We start from the raw sequence: 5,209 nt of genomic DNA on the forward strand, positions 1-5,209 counted from the left end.
GACAGCCGCAGTACCGCCAAAATCCATGCAGCGGCGCTGTATTTATGGCCTCCGAAAGGCCCATTCATTCCCAACGGGGCAGCAGTAGCATCGCGCGGCCACGCGGGGGCAGATATTGTGAGGGAATTACATTGTAGTGGACGGAGCGCCCATGTATGGCCAATGCATTTCCAATGGGAGTGCAGTACCTCAAAAATCCGCTAGAGGGCCCCGAACTTGAGGGCCCGGCGTTCCCTCAAGTGCCGATTTTATACCCCCTTCTCCAGCCGACAGCCAGAATTATATTAGGGACTCGCAATTTTGAGAGGTGAGCACCAGGGCTAATCAGCGGCCACCCGTGACCATTGAGTCCGACAGAGCAGAGGCTAGGGGCGGCCTCGCATCTCGCAATTACCGAGGGAAGATGCCGGTTCTCGAAAAATTTCTAAGTTTTTCAAATTTTAAAGTATTGAAGTATTTAGGGCGCTTCCCGCGGCCCTGGCTTTTGCATGTACCCCTCTAAGCTCCGGTTCTCGAAAAATGTCTAAGTTTTTCAAACTTTAAAGTATTGAAGCCGGACTTCCGCGGAGGCTGACAGGGGGCCTCCATCGAAGCACCCTTCACCCCCGGGTGAGCCGGCGTCGGCCCACGGGCCTGCCGGTTCCCCAACTGAGCGATTGGCACACGAGACCCGCCTCGGAGGGCCCACGTCGGCCGGCGCAAGCCGGTGTTCGGGCGTGCGGCTCCTCCGGCTTTGCGGGTCAAGCTCCAGCGCCGAGGATACTAGGCAAACGTTGGGCCCCCCCGAGCCGAGTGGATACCCGCCTCAGAAAGAGCTGGGGCGGTACGTACGGACGGCCTCACTAAGAGGGAACGGAAGCTACTAAAGCACACGTATAACTGTCCGATGTGCGAACGAAAGTGAGGCCGGACGAATCCGATACGAGTTACGAGTGAGGCGGGATCCACGGCTGGCACTCGCGGGGCCCTCTTGCGAAACCATGCCTCGGCGTGAACCTTTTGGCGGCAGAACCAAGACGAACCGAGGTCGAGCTTCCGTCTCGAGCCACACCCAGACGTCCGACCGTCGCGGAGCCCGACGCCACGCGTGCTAGGGCTCCGCGCGAAACATCGTTTCACGACACCCGCTCGTCAGCCCGTCCGAACGTATACGAGTGTCGCGCGGCCCCCCGGGCCCGGCTGTAGCCACAGCCTCGTCCCGGACCAGGGCCGCACCGCCACCAGCAGCGCCCCCCCGGCGGCAGACGCACTCTGGTTGATCCTGCCAGTAGCATATGCTTGTTTTCAAGATTAAGCCATGCATGTCTAAGTACGAATGGCCAGTACAGTGAAACTGCGAACGGCTCATTAAATCAGTTATGGTTCCTTTGATCGCTCCACCGTTACTTGGATAACTGTGGCAAATCCAGAGCTAATACATGCAAACGAGCGCCGACTCGCGGGCGGGGCTCCGGCCTCGCCCCGGGGACGCGTGCATTTATCAGACACAAAAACCCACGCGGTGTCCGGCGGGCGGGGGCTCAGCCGTCGCGCGCGTCCCCCGCGTCCGGCCTCCGCCTCTCCGGGCGGGGGCGTAAGCGGCGCGGGCGGCTCCGCGCGCGCCGGTCCTCGTTCCGCCGGCCCGGCCCCCCCTTTGTGTTGACTCAGGATAACCTCGTGCCGATCGCTCGCCCACCCGAGGCGGCGACGACTCATTCGAATGTCTGCCCTATCAACTTTCGATGGTAGACTCTGCGCCTACCATGGTGACCACGGGTAACGGGGAATCAGGGTTCGATTCCGGAGAGGGAGCATGAGAAACGGCTACCACATCCAAGGAAGGCAGCAGGCGCGCAAATTACCCACTCCCGACACGGGGAGGTAGTGACGAAAAATAACAATACGGGACTCGTTCGAGTCTCCGTAATTGGAATGAGCCGAACACAAACCCATCGGCCAGCATCCATTGGAGGGCAAGTCTGGTGCCAGCAGCCGCGGTAATTCCAGCTCCAATAGCGTATTTTAAAGTTGCTGCAGTTAAAAAGCTCCTAGTTGGACCCCGGGACGCGAGCTGACGGTCCGCCGCGAGGCGTGCATCCGTCTGTCCCAGCCCCTGCCTCTCGGCAAAAGCCCCCGTGATGCCCTTCGCTGGGTGTCACTCGCGGGGCCCGAAGCGTTTACTTTGAGGAAATTAGAGTGTTCAAAGCAGGCCACACGGCCGCCCCTGCATATCGCAGCTGGGAATAATGGAATAGGACTCCGGTTCTATTTTGTGGGTTGTCATGAACTGGGGCCATGATTAAGAGGGACGGCCGGGGGCATTCGTACTGCGCCGCTAGAGGTGAAATTCTTGGACCGGCGCAAGACGGACGAGAGCGAAAGCATTTGCCAAGAATGTTTTCATTAATCAAGAACGAAAGTCGGAGGTTCGAAGACGATCAGATACCGTCCTAGTTCCGACCATAAACGATGCCGACTCGCGATCCGGCGGCGTTATTCCCATGACCCGCCGAGCAGCACCCGGGAAACCGACCAAGTGTCTGGGTTCCGGGGGGAGTATTGTTGCAAAGCTGAAACTTAAAGGAATTGACGGAAGGGCACCACCAGGAGTGGAGCATGCGGCTTAATTTGACTCAACACGGGAAACCTCACCCGGCCCGGACACGGAAAGGATTGACAGATTGAAGGCTCTTTCTCGATACCGTGGGTGGTGGTGCATGGCCGTTCGTAGTTGGTGGAGCGATTTGTCTGGTTAATTCCGATAACGAACGAGACTCAAACATACTAAATAGTACCGCGGCCCCCCGCGCGGTCGGCGGCAGAAAACTTCTTAGAGGGACAAGTGGCTCTCAGCCACACGAGAATGAGCAATAACAGGTCTGTGATGCCCTTAGATGTCCGGGGCTGCACGCGCGCCACACTGAGCGTATAAGCGCGTCGTCTATCCCCGCGCCGGCAGGCGCGGGTAATCCTATGAACCCCGCTCGTGACAGGGCCTGGGGATTGCAATTATTTCCCACCAACGAGGAATTCCCAGTAAGCGCGGGTCATTAGCCTGCGTTGATTAAGTCCCTGCCCTTTGTACACACCGCCCGTCGCTACTACCGATCGGATGGCTTAGTGAGGTCCTCGGATAGTCCCCGCCGGGGCCGGCCCCGGCTCCGGCGGTGTGCCAGAAGACGGTCGAACTTGACTATCTAGAGGAAGTAAAAGTCGTAACAAGGTTTCTGTAGGTGAACCTGCAGAAGGATCATTAACGTACGAGCGGCAGCAGATCCGCCTCGGTACACCCCCGACGAGCCAGACGCCGAGGGCGGCGGGTCGTCGCAGGCGGAGGAAGAGGGTAGACCGGGACGGGACGGGACGGGGGGCGCGGCGCGGGTCACTCCCGGGCCGCGCGTCGGAGCGAGTTCGGCGGGCGCCACGCGGCGCGGCGCGACGCGAGAAAAGGCGGCGGGCGATGTCGCGCTACCTCCGTGCGAGCGGGGTAGCGCGCTCGTCCGACGACCCCAGTAGCGCGGCGCGGCGCGACGACAGGCGACCGCCAGCGACGGGCGAAAGGCGGCGGCCGTGCGCGGGACCCCCGTAACCGGGGAATCCCCCTATGCCGACGACCCTAGCTCGGCGCGGTTCTCGCGCTTCCGGCGCGCGCTTCCGGGGCGGCACTCGCCTCGACGACCTCCCGTCCTTTAAAGGTAACGGTTCGGGCCGGCGCCCCGGCGTCCGTCCGCCCGTCGGTGTCGCGTGTCCGTGCGGCGCGGGGCTGCTCTCGGCGAGGGTCGCCGAGCAAGCGGATCCCCGCACGGATCACAACGGCCGTATGGCGGCGGCGTCGGGACGCCCGCCCGAGACGAAGGTTCAGGGCGACGAAACGGTGCTCCCACCGGCTACCTTTTTCCCCGGCCAAACGCGTCCGTCGGCCGGAGCCCTCGAGGGGCCGCGTAGCGCGCGCGTGGGCCGGCCCCCGGACACCGGAGTCCCTCCCGGGGCTCCGGACACCGGGGGTTCGGTTCCGCGCGGTCCGCCGCGGTCTCCTCTGTCCATCCATAGTCCGGGCAGGCCGCGGCCGGGTCGGGGGCCAGTCCCCCCTCGGTGTCAGCGCGGTCGCGCCGCCCTTGTAAACCAAACCCACTCGCTGACGGGTAGCAACACCCAAAGCGTCGCTTCGCGGCGCGGCGGGGCTTCCAAGTCGGATGGCCTTCCGGGGTCCGGGTAGGAGACGCCGGGGGCCGGCCTCAGCGCCGAGCCCCCGACCTACCCGGCGAGTCCGGTCGCCGAGTCGTGTCAGGCCCGAGCGGGAGACGCCGGGCGCCGGCCTCAGCGCCGAGCGCCCGACCTACCCGGGCCGACGCACGTCTCGGGCGCCGTCGCGGCCCCGAGCGGGAGACGCCGGGCGCCGGCCTCAGCGCCGCGCGCCCGACCCGCTCGGCTCGTCGCGGCGTCGCGCGTATCGCGCCCGTCGGTAACCGCGCCGCGGGTTAGGGGCTCGCTCGCGGGAGCGACCGAACGGCACCCGCGGCGCGTTCGTCTCCGGTACAAACCCTGTCGTGAATTTGTCTCCGATCGTCCCGGGCGGACGTAAAAGGGCCCAAACGTACGACTCTTAGCGGTGGATCACTCGGCTCGTGCGTCGATGAAGAACGCAGCTAGCTGCGAGAACTAATGTGATTTGCAGGACACATTGATCATCGACACTTTGAACGCACATTGCGGCCCCGGTTTTACCCCGGGGCCACGCCTGTCTGAGCGGCGCTTTCCAATCGATCGGACGCGGGCCGGGCCCTCCGCGACATTCCGCCGGTCCGTCCGGCGGGTGGCGCGAGAACCCGGTCCGCGCGGGCGAGGCTCGGGCCCTCCGCGACATTCCGCCGGTCCGCCCGGCGGGTGGCGCGCGACCCGTGTCCCCGCCCACTCCGCGGCTGGGGTTTCGCAGGGACCCCCGTCCCTTCGTACCCTCAAATACAGACTCGGGCGGCGCTCCGTGTCCGTCCGCCCGTCGGTGTCGCGCGTCCGCGCGTCCGGAGGTGCTTCTCGGCTGCCGGTGAGTACGGCTGGTACTTAGCATACCGAGAAGGTGCTCCGCGCGCGCGGCTCCGCGCGGCGGCCCGTATGGCGGCGGCGCTCGGCGCCCTCCTCAGGTAAAGGTCCCGGTCGGCGCCTCGGCGTCCGTCCGCCCGTCGGTGTCGCGTGTCCGTGCGGCGCGGGGCTGCTCTCGGCGAGGGTCGCCGAG

General features: G+C 64.5%; 2 non-coding genes across 2 annotated transcripts; both read left to right on the forward strand.

Annotated features, from left to right (window-relative positions):
- Positions 1-1,248: 1,248 nt before the first annotated feature.
- Positions 1,249-3,235, forward strand: LOC148345819 (18S ribosomal RNA). Its single transcript, XR_015848419.1, has one exon. It is a non-coding gene; the product is annotated as an 18S ribosomal RNA (ribosomal RNA).
- Positions 3,236-4,577: 1,342 nt separating this feature from the next.
- LOC148345820 (5.8S ribosomal RNA) lies at positions 4,578-4,731 on the forward strand. Its single transcript, XR_015848400.1, has one exon. It is a non-coding gene; the product is annotated as a 5.8S ribosomal RNA (ribosomal RNA).
- The last annotated feature ends 478 nt before the right edge of the window (positions 4,732-5,209 follow it).

This window comes from Urocampus carinirostris, unplaced genomic scaffold (genome assembly GCF_059441175.1).
Source record: "Urocampus carinirostris isolate Australia breed hairy pipefish unplaced genomic scaffold, RoL_Ucar_1.0 HiC_scaffold_24, whole genome shotgun sequence".
In the NCBI taxonomy this organism is placed as follows: domain Eukaryota; kingdom Metazoa; phylum Chordata; class Actinopteri; order Syngnathiformes; family Syngnathidae; genus Urocampus; species Urocampus carinirostris.